The sequence below is a fragment of the Hyla sarda genome, chromosome 2 (genome assembly GCF_029499605.1).
Source record: "Hyla sarda isolate aHylSar1 chromosome 2, aHylSar1.hap1, whole genome shotgun sequence".
Taxonomy (NCBI): domain Eukaryota; kingdom Metazoa; phylum Chordata; class Amphibia; order Anura; family Hylidae; genus Hyla; species Hyla sarda.
The window spans coordinates 210,261,434-210,276,794 of record NC_079190.1 but is presented as its reverse complement, the minus strand read 5'-3'; positions in this window follow the sequence as shown (position 1 = coordinate 210,276,794).

The following is a 15,361-nucleotide window of genomic DNA, read 5'->3' as shown; positions in this document are numbered from 1 at the left end:
GATCCTGGCTGCTGGGGCAGGTGATGACTTTGCTGCTGGAGATGAAGGGGCGCTGTTGCCTGATCTGGAGAGCTGGGTTCTGACATCTCGTTGAATTTTGAGTGCGCTGTTGCTTTAGGGGAAATAAGGTGTGTTTTCCTTTAAGATGCTTACGGTAGCGCAGAAGTGGCTTTGACTTGACTGATGGGGGTACTGTAATGGATTCTCCACCTCTATTTTGCAGGCACCCGGTTGTAATCGGTCTTGCAACCAGACTTGCGGGCACTAATAGGTTAATACTGATAGCTACTGGCACTGGAGACTGGATATTGACAATCGTTGGTGTTTGCAGAGTTGCGCTGCAACAGGTGTTTGACAGGTAATAACAGAGATGAGCCCAGAAGCTTCTAATATGGCTGCGCCCAGGGAACTTCCTGTTTTCGTCCGGTTGGCAAAATATTCCCCTGTGCAACACAGGGCGGCTCTTTGGTTCCTCCTCACAGCACTGAAGAGGTGTAACAGCTGGGGACTGACGGGGCGGAGCTGCGACTGCTCGCATGTGCGGGAAACACTGGACCAACTTAACCCTTTCTGGTACCGACTCTATACAGTTTACACAGTTCACAGTAGCAGATAACAGTCTTTTATTCACCTCCCCCTCTATTTCACAAGCGCCTTGGGTATAACACTTTCCACTGATAAAATCCCATACACTTTCTGGCGTAAACTTTATACGCATCGGAATTAGATTTTCTGACAATACTGGACACAGTTCAGACTGGGGGAGGCGTACACCCCTATCCTGTTCGTAGGATGCCAAAAGTTGTGGTAGAGTGTGTGATGCAAAGGGCAGATGATATTACCCTAGGGGCAGATAGCATTAACCCCTTATATTCGTGATGCCAGGGCTTGGTTTATCCTTGATATCACCCAAAGGTATACCGCTAGATCCTGGGCACGGGGGAAACAATGACTCAGACGCCAAGTTACGGATAACGGTAGCTTTACTGAAGGAAGCCAGATGGTAAAGTCCAGACAGTTCAGCCAGGCCCCACGTAGGTGACAAGGGACTCAGAGACCTTAAGGGCTTGCTGGGACATGTAGTAGATGAGGTCAATTTAATGCAGGCCACGTTGACTGTGAGACTGTGGCTTACTTGTAGCTGCTTGTGGTTGCAGACTGGACTTGAGGCCTCCTATGACTCTGGACACTCTCTAGGACTCGACAGCAAAGACTTGTAAGGAAAGAGAGAGAGAGCTAGCTCCACCCAGGGCTTATATGGGGGAGACTAGCAGGGAGCCCATAGGTCACCCCTGGGATCACCTGGTCACTGGTACCTCCTGGATAACAATCACATGACAAGTCACATGGTAAATGGTCTTAAAGTGACAACACTTTCTGAACACATTACATTATTACATGGTATAATACATTATAAGCATATTTACATGGGGGGACAGATAGAAGGCGGCCCAGGGGACAGTGTAGGGAGGCTGCCTGACAGGGCAGCAAGGGTATGGGGTAACGACTCCCATACTGGGCCACCACGGACATTATTACTGAGTGAAGGTATCATTGGGACATTGTTTGTAAATGTAATCACAGTAGTGGCATTGTTAATGAATGGGGGGGGGGTCACAGTTGGGGCATTATTAGTGAAGATATTATTTGATATATTATTATGGTACACTAATAGGGACATGATACTCTGCAGAGACAGGTCACATTTGTGAGAAGTCATCTGAATTGGATGGAGAAGAGAATAGAAAGAGAATGAATCAGATCAAGACGTGAGTGTTGTGTTGGTATCTATCGCTATATGATCCTTTATGTATTCACTTGTATAGTATACAGATCCTTTGTAGTACTGTATGGAGAAAATGTTGATTATATTGTTCTTTGCAGTAAAATCATGTCATGATAGGTGGTCAGGGCAGGAATGTATTATGCTGGGATACATTGTATACATATATTATGCTTGGATACATATATACATATATATATATATAAAAGGAGGTGAGTATTTACCTCAGGGCGAGGCCACCACTCCTGGTGTAACGGAGCTTCAGAAGGCCATTAAGCACTCCACGGGCATTCTGGGTAGGGGAATATGCAAAGCAGCTCATTACATCACCTTTTCAGGTAATGTTCCCTGGTACCAGCTTAGCTCCTGTTAAGGAATATGAAAAGCTGATTGGGATTTTATACCAAGCCAGATCACTCCCCAAAAGGGAAGTTTCTACCCATCTTTTATTAAAAGCCAAGGTACGTGCTCTCAAATCACCCAAGTGCAAGTAAAAAGTGCAAGTGTTCACACAAAAAATCGCAAGCCCTTCTCCGAAAGGAGAGAGGCCCCCCAACAAACAAAACCCTTTGCCTCCGGGCCAAAAGGCACCTGCGAGATTCCAGGTACGATGTCCCCTTTTGCCGAAGCTACTCAGGGACCGAAAGTGTTCCCGGCAAACAACTAGGCGTTCACCAGGTTGTCACCAAGGAACCAGTAAAACCGGTTTGGCATCCTGCCGAAACAGAATGCCACGGGGTATAGCAGGGAGGTGAGGAACCCAATGGCCACACACACCTCCCCTAGACCGGCAGGAGGGACACCCAGAAGGGCTACTGCACCCTACCAAATCCAAGTGAACAAACGTACACAAAAAGTGGACACAGTGACAAAAAATAAAAATAAATAAATAAGTGGATGTGCGCAGTGTGTAATACTGCCCAGACATCCAACCAGATCTAGAAAAATTCCCCGATCCTAGCCGGAAGGCCGGGATACTAAGGGTGAGTGCCCAGAAGAGTGAGAGAAAAAGTGCGTGCTATGTGCTTACATTCAAGTGGGATTGCCAATCCCAAGTGAATTTCGGCACCCTGGGGGTCACCACTCCCAGGGCACTTGTGCACCTCGGCCTTCACTCTACTCGGACCTTAAGGCCAGATCCAGCAGGGAACAGGTCTCATCGGGGATGACTGCTGTGCTATACAGCCATCCCTGGTACACCCGTCCTACTGTGTGGTTCCCCATCCTGCCTTGGTGGACTTCCACACTGCTAACTAACAGGAAAGGTACTACACTTGATCTTAGCCAAAAGGCCGAGAAGCGACAAGGGAAGTTTCTACCCATCTGCAGACAGCTGTTTTGTGGTTTTTGCCACTCGTCAGTACAGAGCAGGATGATCTGGCTTGGCTGGGGTAAGAGGCCTGAGAGCAGCTAAAGGGGGTGAGTATTTACCTCAGGGCGAGGCCACCACTCCTGGGGTAACGGCGCTTCAGAAGACCATTAAGCACTCCGCGGGCATTCTGGGTAGGGGAATATGCAAAGCAGCTCATTACATCACCTTTTCAGGTAATGATCCCTGGTATCAGCTTTGCTCCTGTTAAGGAATATAAAAAGCTGATCGGGAGCTGATATAAAATTCCAATCAGCTTTTTATATTCCTTAACAGGAGCTAAGCTGATACCAGGGAACATTACCTGAAAAGGTGATGTAATGAGCTGCTTTGCATATTCCCCTACCCAGAATGCCCGCGGAGTGCTTAATGGTCTTCTGAAGCGCCGTTACACCAGGAGTGGTGGCCTCGCCCTGAGGTAAATACTCACCCCCTTTAGCTGCTCTCAGGCCTCTTACCCCCCAGCCAAGCCAGATCACCCTGCTCTGTACTGATGAGTGGCAAAAACCACAAAACAGCTGTCTGCAGATGGGTAGAAACTTGCTTTTTGGGGGAGTAGTCTGGCTTGGCATAAAATGCTGATCAGCTTTTTAATTTTCTTAACAGGAGCTAAGCTGATACCAGGGAACATTACCTGAAAAGGTGATGTAATGAGCTGCTTTGCATATCCCTATATATATATAAGTTAGCTAGCACACACTGGTACCAAACTACTGCATGGGCCTGGCATACAGGTGCACGCTGCTAGGCTAAATATACATAGACAGGAGAATACAGCAGCACACTGCTAGCACTAAGATACATATAAAACATGAAATGCTATATTGCTATAATGCAAAAAATGGTGATACTTTGCTCACCATTTGGCCAAATAGTTTGGACCATCCCGCCACGATACAGTGACCTCATTGGGACGGACCCTACACTGTGAATGTGCCTCTGTGCAATCAGTTAGCAGGCTTGCAAGGTCTGAAACATCCAGCACCTTACAAAATGGGTGAGGTGCAGGAGCCAACATGGATGTAGCCACTCCCCCATATGTATAACACAAACAAGGATAAGTTGGCCAGCACACACTGGTACAAAACTACTGCATGGACCCGGCATACAGGTGAACACTGCTAGGCTAAATATAAATAGACAGGAGAATACAGCAGCACACTGCTAGCACTAAGATGCAGATTTTTTGCATTGTAGCAATATAGCATTTCATGTTTTATCTGTATCTTAGTGCTAGCAGTATGCTGCTGTATTCTCCTGTCTATGTATATTTAGCCTAGCAGTGTGCACCTGTACTGCTGAATGCTAGCAGTGTGCACCTGTAGTTTGGTATCAGTATGTGCTGGCCAACTTATCCTTGTTTGTGTTATACATTTGGGGGAGTGGCTACCTCCTTGTTGGCTCCTGCACCTCACCCATTTTGTAAGGTGCTGGATGTTTCAGACCTTGCCAGCCTGCTAACTGATTGCACAGAGGCACATTCACAGTGTAGGGTTCGTCCCATTGAGGTCACCTTATCGTGGTGGGATGGTCCAATCTATTTGGCCAAATGGTGAGCAAAGAACCTCAATTTTTTCATTTTTTGCATTGTAGCAATATAGCATTTTATGTTTTATCTGTATCTTAGTGCTAGCAGTGTGCTTCTGTATTCTCCTGTCTATCTATCTATCTATCTATCTATATATATATATATATATATATATATATATATATATATATTTGTGTGTGTGTGTATATATATATATATATATATATATATATATATATATATATATATTTATTTATATATATACATTTATACAGTACAGACCAAAAGTTTGGACACACCTTCTCATTAAAAGAGTATTCTTTATTTTCATGACTATGAAAATTGTAGGTTCACACTGAAGGCATTAAAACTATGAATTAACACATGTGGAATTATAGACATAACAAAAAAGTGTGAAACAACAGAAAATAGGTCTTATTCTAGGTGGAAAGTGTCCCCAAGTGCAGTCACAAAAACCATCAAGAGCTACAAAGAAACTGGCTCACATGCGGACTGCCCCAGGAAAGGAAGACCAATAGTCACCTCTGCTGTGGAGGATAAGTTCATCCGAGTCAACAGCCTCAGAAATCGCAGGTTAACAGCAGCTCAGATTAGAGACCATGTCAACGCCACACAGAGTTCTAGCAGCAGACACATGTCTAGAACAACTGTTAAGAGGAGACTGTGTGAATCAGGCCTTCATGGTAGAATATCTGCTAAGAAACCACTGCTAAGAACAGGCAACAAGCAGAAGAGACTTGTTTGGGCTAAATAACACAAGGAATGGACATTAGACCAGTGGAAATCTGTGCTTTGGTCTGATGAGTCCAAATTTGAGATCTTTGGTTCCAACCACCGTGTCTTTGTGCGACGCAGAAAAGGTGAACGGATGGACTCTACATGCCTGGTTCCCACCGTGAAGCATGAAGGAGGAGGTGTGATGGTGTGGGGGTGCTTTGCTGGTGACACTGTTCGGGATTTATTCAAAATTTAAGGCATACTGAACCAGCATGTCTACCACAGCATCTTGCAGCAGCATGCTATTCCATCCGGTTTGCGTTTAGTTGGAGCATCATTTATTTTTCAACAGGACAATGTCCCCAAACACACCTCCAGGCTCTGTAAGGGCTATTTGACCAAGAAGGAGAGTAATGGGGTGCTGCGCCAGATGACCTGGCCTCCACAGTCACCAGACCTGAACCCAATGAATGCAAAAGGGCCAACAAGTGCTAAGCATCTCTGGGAACTCCTTCAAGACTGTTGGAAGACCATTTCAGGTTACTACCTCTTGAAGCTCATCAAGAGAATGCCAAGAGTGTGCAAAGCAGTAATCAAAGTAAAAGGTGGCTACTTTGAAGAACCTAGAATATGACATATTTTCCGTTGTTTCACCCTTTTTTGATATGTCTATAATTCCACATGTGATAATTCATAGTTTTGATGCCTTCAGTGTGAATCTGCCATTTTCATAGTCATGAAAATAAAGAAAACTCTTTGAATGAGAAGGTGTGTCCAAACTTTTGGTCTGTACTGTATATATATATATATATATATATATATATATATATATATATATATTACACTATGTAACATGCATAGGAAGGTCCTGTAAGCTTTCAAGACCATGGCAGCTCCCTCAAACATCTTTCAGTCAAGCCTTGTAGTTACAAGGGGTGAGACCACCATTTTTTACTGCACCAGGTGACACCAACCCTAGTGATGCAGCTGTCTGCCCCACCTCTTTGAAATGGCCTGGTTAACCTCTCTTAATGTTACAAAGCCCTGCAGGGGAACTTTCCCTCCCTGGGCAATATATTTGTCACTTGATGGGCCAGAGACCTGGGTGCCACCATTTCCTTCCACCAGTAACCTAAACAACCAGTCTTCAACTTTAGCCACAAATGCTCCAGGTAAGCTACATATTAAGAAGCTTTCAAATCACATATGAAAAATCAATTAGGAGCCCTTATCAAAGATAACTAAAACATTCAGTGCCTCATCTTTAATCTGTGGACTCAGTATTCATCACCTAATTAGGAGCTTGACATAAACTATTATTCTAATGGCCTTTCAAACATATATCCTAGTATAGCCAGCATATACAGTACTGAAGATGTAAAACCTTGGTAGGTACCATCTTCCAACTATGGTGGGACTTCAATATCATACATCCATTTTGGTATACCATTCAAAATATATTCAAAGCAGAACTGGGCTATGAAATAGACTGGTAACTTGCCATTGCTATCCTCTTATTGAAGTTTGATTAAAGGGAATCTGTCACTAGCTTCATTCAAACTAACCTACTGGTATACGGTAATAGTGTGACTGATGCTGATTCCAACGCGTTTTTTTTACTACAACTCTGTACTAGTATATTAATGCAGATGATGCTGGTGACAGATTACCTTTAACTGGCAACCACAGATAAATAAAGAAAAAAAACTTAGAGATTTGATATAAAAATCAGGTAAAAATAAATACATAAATAAATAAAAAATATATACTACTTACCTCCCTCATTTCCCAACCACCATTGTCACTGTGTCAGTCCCAGCTGAGCTGCAATTCTTGGTGTCAGCATAAGGATTTGCCCATGTAGCCAATCAATATCTGAGTTTCTGAGACACCACTGCAGCCACTGATTGCCTGAGCAGGCAGGTCGTTGTGATATGGCAGCCACAAGGAGGTGCTGTTCAGTTCGGACAGACACTATAACAATGATGGCGGGTACTGAGGGAGGTAAGCAAATATTTTTCTATATATTTTTTTCTTTGTTGTCATTTCTATACCTTGTAATTCTTTCTATTTCAGTTTGAACTTAGTGTACTAAGAGTTTTTCCATACAGTGTTAACCTGCTACTGAATGACATTCTATTTTGTAAGAAAATGTTCTATAAAATGATGATACAATTCATAAAGAATTTAAATTATTTATGGAACCAGGCTTAGTCTGTTGTGTATATCTTTCATATAAAAAAAACTATATATCTTTATTTACCAGTATGTGTCTAAAGTACACTATTCCTGGTAAACTGTAAAAAAGATTTGGTGACCTTTACTTGGGGATATAGCTAGAGCAGTGGATCAAAGGTTCTTTGTCGCCATACCCATAATACATAAATCAAATTTAGATTTCTTTAGCTTCTTCATCCTGCATCATCGGGCTTCCTCTGTGGATATCATTACATGTATACAGAAAATGACAGGAATTTATTGTTTAATATCATGATTTATTCTAGGACACATATATTACAGATAATTTCATTGTTATTTTAAGAGGGAACATTGAAAGAAATAGTTTGAGGCAAGCAATAATAGATTAAACAAATATTAAAATTGCATATACAACAAACAGGATTTAGATTGCGGATTTCTAACAAACACTGTAAAAATCAATAAAATATGATCAAAGACTATCTTGTTTACCTCAATGTACCGGTCTGGATAATCTTGGATTTTGTAAAATAAATAACAATAAGTCTTTTCTTGCAGTTCGTAAATATTATTATATTGTATATACATTTTTTTTAAGTACTACACACACACAGATCAGTAATAATAAAAAAAACATTAGTAGGTGAAGCAAAAAACATTATCTTGTGCCAATGGCACCTTTTAAAGGGAGTATATTTAGTAACAAGTAAACAGTTAAGTGTAAGGAGTTAAGTAGAAGGATCAAAGTTTTTTTTCGACAAGAACCCAATTGTTTGGTTTTGTTTTTACTTTATTTTTATTCCCAAAAGTATTTACAGTATTTATAATTATTCAAGCTTTCTTCTGAAAATATATTTTGCCTCTCCAATTCCCCCCCAACAGAAATGCAACAAGAACCAAAGACCAGTTAAGTCGCCCTTGTTGACTACAAAAAGCACCTACAATGAGCATGAGTATCATAACTACACCATGGAACAATGAAGCGTACAGATTTGATGTATTAACCCCTTCATGACCTGGCAAATTTGGATTTCTGGCTCAGCGTTTTTCCTCCTCACCTTCTAAGACCCATAACTTTTTTTATTTTAGTTGTATTAGAGCTTATTTTTTGCAGGACAAAACTGTACTTTTTACTGGCACACTTTTTTGTATCTGCAGGCATCTGCCTTTTATGACACAGACTGGACATGCGCCATATTCCCCTCACCCAACCCATGATATACCTGTACATCAAGGGTCAGAAAAGGGTTAATAGAGGCATTATAATGCACTGGGCTTCTTCTTCATGAATACCTTGGGTCCTTCTATTCATCTGAATGTTAATTTGTAATGTATCCACATATCTTAATGGTCTATGAAGAATTTACCACTTACTTTTTTTAATATACCATATTTTCCGGTGTAAAAGACTACCCCCAACTTTTCCAATTAAAATATAGAGTTTGGGATATACTCGCCGTGTAAGACCACCCTCTACCGCAATACGGTACCTTACCATTGTTACCCTACACTAGGTTGTCAGCATAGTTCCCCACATTAGATTGTCAGCATAGTTCCCCCACATTAGGTTGGCAGTATTGTTCCCCCACATTAGGTTGGCAGTATAGTTCCCCCACATCAGCTAGTAGTTCCCCCACATTAGGTTGGCAGTATAGTTCCCCCACATTAGGTTGTAGTTCCCCCACATTAGGTTGGCAGTATAGTTCCCCCAAAATTAGGCTGGCAGCATAGTTCCCCCCCACATTAGGTTGTAGTTCTCCCACATTAGGTTGGCAGTATAGTTCCCCCACATTAGGTTGCAGGTCCCCCACATTAGGTTGGCAGTATAGTTTCCCCCACATTAGGTTGTAGTTCCCCCACATTAGGTTGGCAGTATAGTTTCCCCCACATTGGGTCATATTTCCCATGCATTAGGTAGGCAGTGGACCCCACAGACATACAGCCTTCAGTCCTATACAGTGTATGGCTGGAGGCTGTATGTCTGTGTACTGCCCCACTTCAGTGCTCCAACCACTGCTTCTCCAGTCCGGGGTCACGATAGGCATAGCAGTAGGCCCTGGGACTGGAGGAGCAGTCGTCTTTGCACCAAAGAGGACGTGCTGGTAGCTTACCATGCTCGCACATCCTTGCTGCTCCGCTCTGCACTGCTGTTGCTATGGGCGCAAGCAGAGACGTCACTACCTCACAGCGGTCCCAGCATTTTTTAAGTTAACGCTTGGCCGTAGAAAGGTAACCGGGACATCGTTGTGTCCCGAAAAGATCTTTCGGGACACAGGGATGTCCCGAATGTGACAGAGGAAGTTGATCTTGGCTGGGACGCCCGGGGTATTGATAATCCATACCCAGGGCATCGCGGCCGACTGCAGCACCCAGCGTATAAGACGACAACCAGCATATAAGATGACTCCCCGGCTTTTGAGAACATTTTACAGGGTTAAAAAGTTGTTTTATATGCCGGAAAATATGGTATATGTTATGGAATTTTTCACTTAGTACGTATGAAATGTCACCAGACCACCACATGATGTGCTCAGAGGTACCAAACATGATGACAACATCCTGAACTACAAAGTGGTAATAGCTGGGCTGCAATCCACATTGAGAGCTCATTATGACTGTTCATCATTCACATAACCTTTATATATAGCATTTTGATGAAGAACAAGCCCTTGCTTTCTATTTCCCATTCCATTTGAATCACTCTTATGCTGATTTCAGATGAGAGTAATACGGCCATATTTCTTTGTGTTACTGCAGTGAGTCCTGGCCTAACTGTAGGTCTAATGACCAGAACTGAAAAAAAAACATAAGGTTTTATGCAGCTTTTAGTTATATCTGAAACTGATCCTTGCAAATTTGATACACACAAATTTTTTTGAGACTGAAAATTTGTTTAATTAATCTGGATGTCTACCAGCCCTATTCAGATGAATGGAACAGAGCAGAAATTTCTATAGGAATCTGACATATTTGACTAAACACCCATTGCTGAGAAGAGAAGGAAAATTACTTTTTAGTGTTTATTAGCTAAATACATGGCTATTATACAGTGGTACATAGTATTGTACCATTTTAGTTCCAATTTACATATTGCATTTTAAGATTATACAAATAAACAAGTTTCTTTAAACTTCAAAGTTAAACTTTCTGCTCTTCTTACAGCCAAACATGAAGCACATATCTTAAATATTTACTTATGAACACATACTACTGCTTTTTAATAATCTAAATCTAGTTTTAGCCCTTTGGCATTTAGTTCCATTCTCACATTTCTGTAAAGTCTAAGGAAAAACTCATTGCTTAAACAAACATCATGAATAACATTTGCACTGGGAAGACAATTATTTTGCTGAAATATTTAAATCCAAAAACTTTGCTCAGGTTTTTTAAAGTTTATTTGCTTCATTATTATTTATATGTGTATATTTGTCATTATTATTATTATTATTATTATTACAATAGTTTTATACTTGTTTTTATTAAAGGGTTATTTCAGGATTTTTTTTATTTTACTATGCTACAGGGGCTGTAAAGTTAGTGTAGTTCATAATATGGTGTCTGTACCTGTATGTGACCATTTTCTCACAATTCTTCTGTGATTTTCACCCCAATATTTATTTTTACCAGCATACAAAATGACTGTTGTTTCAAATTATTCCCAGCTTGCAATGCAGCTGAGACCTGACTCACTAGTCAGCTGATGACAGGGAGCCTGTCTTCTTCAATGGGTGAAGGGATCGCTTGGTGGGAGGGAGATCAATCTGCAACTAATGCAACAGCTGTAGGCACCCTGATTGAAAACCACAGTTCTTTTGAATGGATGCAGCTCATTTATGTTTCAATGGGTGGGGTGGCTGATGTGTGGGAGGGAGGAAGATGGAATTGTGGGATTTGTAGTAAAAAAAAAAAGTCTGCTAAATCACTTACATGCTACGGTTGCAGTGGCATCTAAGGGGTTAAATAGGTGGATCTCCTTGGTTGGAATACCAACTGTCTATAACAACCATGGTCCGTTTGCAAATACATTGCCCACTTGATCTTGTGCTTAAAGTAGGGCTCTTGTTTGTGCTGTACTATTACAGCTTACTTTGCTAAGGATTAAAGGGGTATTCCAGGCCAAAACTTTTTTTTTTATATATCAACTGGCTCCGGAAAGTTAAACAGATTTGTAAATTACTTCTATTAAAAAACTCTTAATCCTTCCAATAGTTATTAGCTTCTGAAGTTGAGTTGCTGTTTTCTGTCTAACTGCTTTCTGATGACTCACATCACAGGAGCTGTGCAGCTCCTATGGGGATATTTTCCCATCATGCACAGCTCCTGGGACGTGACATCACAATTGAGCAGTTAGACAGAAAACTTCAGAAGCTAATAACTATTGGAAAGATTAAGATTTTTCAATAGAAGTAATTTACAAATCTGTTTAACTTTCCGGAGCCAGTTGATATATAAAAAAAGTTTTTGCCTGGAATACCCCTTTAATGAATGGTGTGTGCATCGCATGACCAGGCTAAGTGTTTATCCACTGGACGTAAAGAATGACAAAAAAAGGATCCCATACAGAAGTATATTTATTATACAATGAATGCTGTATCAATCAAAAAAGTTGGATCACTGAGCAGAAGAAAAACATTGCCTGGTCTAGATATCTAGTACACTGCACAGCATTGGTTTTTATAAAAAACATTTTAGCAAAAGCTGCACATGGATTCAAAAGGAAGGGGAAATACACACTTCAACGTCTCCTTAATGAAAAACTACCACAAAAAGGTGTGTGTGAAACCTTCCACACATTGCATTTTAAAGTGCCATTCAAAGTTTTTGATGCAGTTTTTTGAGTCAAAGACAGCTTCCTTTTAGAGCTGAGTGAGTCTCCTAAAATTTGTTTCAGGTATATTTATTGGATTTAACTGTCAGATTTAACCCCTTAAGGACCAAGGACGTACCGGTACGTCCTTGGTCCAGCCCTCCTGATATAACCCGGGGTTACACAGTAACCCCGCGTCATATCACGGCGGGCCCGGCGTCATAGTGAAGCCGGGACCCGCCTCTAATAGCGCCCAGTGGCGATCGCGGTGCCGTGTGCTATTAACCCTTTAGCCGCGCGCTCAGAGCTGGGCCGCGCGGCTAAAAGCGAAAGCGAAAGTTGCCGGCTAGCTCAGTGGGCTGTTTGGAATAGCCGCGGCGAAATCGCGGCATCCCGAACAGCTTACAGGACAGCGGGAGGGCCCCTACCTGCCTCCTCGCTGTCCGATCGCCGAATGACTGCTCAGTGCCTGAGATCCAGGCATGAGCAGTCATGCGGCAGAATCGTCGATCACTGGTTTCCTATGAGAAACCAGTGATCAATAATAATGATCAGTGTGTGCAGTGTTATAGGTCCCTATGGGACCTATAACACTGCAAAAAAAAGTGGGAAAAAAAGTGAATAAAGATCATTTAACTCCTCCCCTATTAAAAGTTTGAATCACCCCCCTTTTTCCAATAAAAAAAAAACACAGTGTAAATAAAAATAAACATATATGGTTGCCAGCTAGCTCAGTCAGGCTGTTCGGGATAGCCGCGGCGAAATCACGGCATCCCGAACAGCTTACAGGACAGCGGGAGGGCCCCTACCTGCCTCCTCGCTGTCCGATCGCCGAATGACTGCTCAGTGCCTGAGATCCAGGCATGAGCAGTCATGCGGCAGAATCGTCGATCACTGGTTTCCTATGAGAAACCAGTGATCAATGATGAAGATCAGTGTGTGCTGTGCTATAGGTCCCTATGGGACCTATAACACTGCGAAAAAAAAGTGAAAAAAAAAGTGAATAAAGATAATTTAACTCCTCCCCTATTAAAAGTTTGAATCACCCCCCTTTTCCAATAAAAAAAAAAACACAGTGTAAATAAAAATAAAAATATATGGTATCACCGCGTGCGGAAATGTCCGAATTATAAAAATATATAATTAATTAAACCGCTCGGTCAATGGCGTGCGCGCAAAAAAATTCCAAAGTCCAAAATAGTGCATTTTTGGTCACTTTTTATATCATTTAAAAATGAATAAAAAGCGATTAATAAGTCCTATCAATGCAAAAATGGTACCGTTAAAAACTTCAGATCACGGTGCAAAAAATTAGCTCTCATACCGCCCCATACACGGAAAAATAAAAAAGTTATAGGGGTCAGAAGATGACAATCTTAAACGTATTAATTTTCCTGCATGTAGTTATGATTTTTTCCAGAAGTCCGACAAAATCAAACCTATATAAGTAGGGTATCATTTTAATCGTATGGACCTACAAAATGAAGATAAGGTGTAATTTTTACCGAAAAATTTACTACGTAGAAACGGAAGCCCCTAAAAGTTACAAAACTGCGTTTTTTTTCTTCAATTTTGTCATACAATGATTTTTTTCCATTTCACCCTAGATTTTTGGGCAAAATGACTGACGTCATTACAAAGTAGGATTGTTCGCGCAAAAAATAAGCCATCATATGGATTTTTAGGTGCAAAATTGAAAGAGTTATGATTTTTTAAAGGCAAGGAGCAAAAAACGAAAATGCAAAAACGGAAAAAACCCCGGTCCTTAAGGGGTTAAATGTGCACTGTCAGATACAAAGACTTTTTATAGGTTGTACATCTTGGCAAAACATTAAAGGGGTACTCCGATGGAAAACTATCTTATTTTTTCACATTAACTGGCTGCAGAAAGTTAAACAGATGTGTAAATGACTTCTATTAAACATCTTAATCCTTCCAGTACTTATCAACTGCTGTATACTGCAGAGGAAGTTGTATAGTTCCTTTCTGCCTGACCACAGTGTTCTCTGCTGACACCTCTGTCTGTGTCAGGAACTGTCCAGAGCAGGAGAGGTTTGCTATGGGGATTTGCTCCTACACTGGACAATTCCTGACATGGACAGAGGCGTCAGCAGAGAGTACTGTGATCAGACAGAAAAGAACAACTCAACTTCCTCTGAAGCATATAGCAGCTGATAAGTTCTGGAAGGATTAAGATTATTTAATAGAAGTAATTTACAAATTTGTTTAACTTTTTGACAACAGGTGATCTTGAAAAAAAAATGTTTTCCACTGGAGTACCCCTTTAACCTTTCTAATAAACATTATAAGAAAATGTTATTTTTTCATAGAAATCATGGCTTATAAAATCATGGCTTTGTCCAAGCTAAAGCACAGGCATGGACAAAGTCCAGTAAGTGAGGCTAGCACTCCTCTGTGCTCTCAGACAGGAGAGAGCACAGAGGAGTCCTATCAGACAGGGGAGAGCACAGAGGAGTCCTATCAGACTGAAGAGAGCACAGAGGAATACTATCAGACAGGAGAGAGCACAGAGGAGTACTGTCAGACAGGAGAGAGCACAGATGTATCCTATCAGACAGGAGAGAGCACAGAGGAGTACTATCAGACAGGAGAGAGCACAGAGGAGTCCTATCAGACAGGAGAGAGCACAGAGGAGTCCTATCAGACAGGAGAGAGCACAGAGGAATACCATCAGACAGGAGAGAGCACAGAGGAGTACTATCAGACAGGAGAGAGCACAGAGGAATACTATCAGACAGGGGAGGGCACAGAGGAGTTCTATTAGACAGGAGAGAGCACAGCGGAGTCCTACCAGACCGGAGAGAGGACAGAGGAGTACTATCAGATAGGAGAGAGCACAGAGGAGTACTATCAGACAGGAGAGAGCAAAGAGGATTACTATCAGACAGGAGAGAGCACAGAGGAGTGCTATCAGAC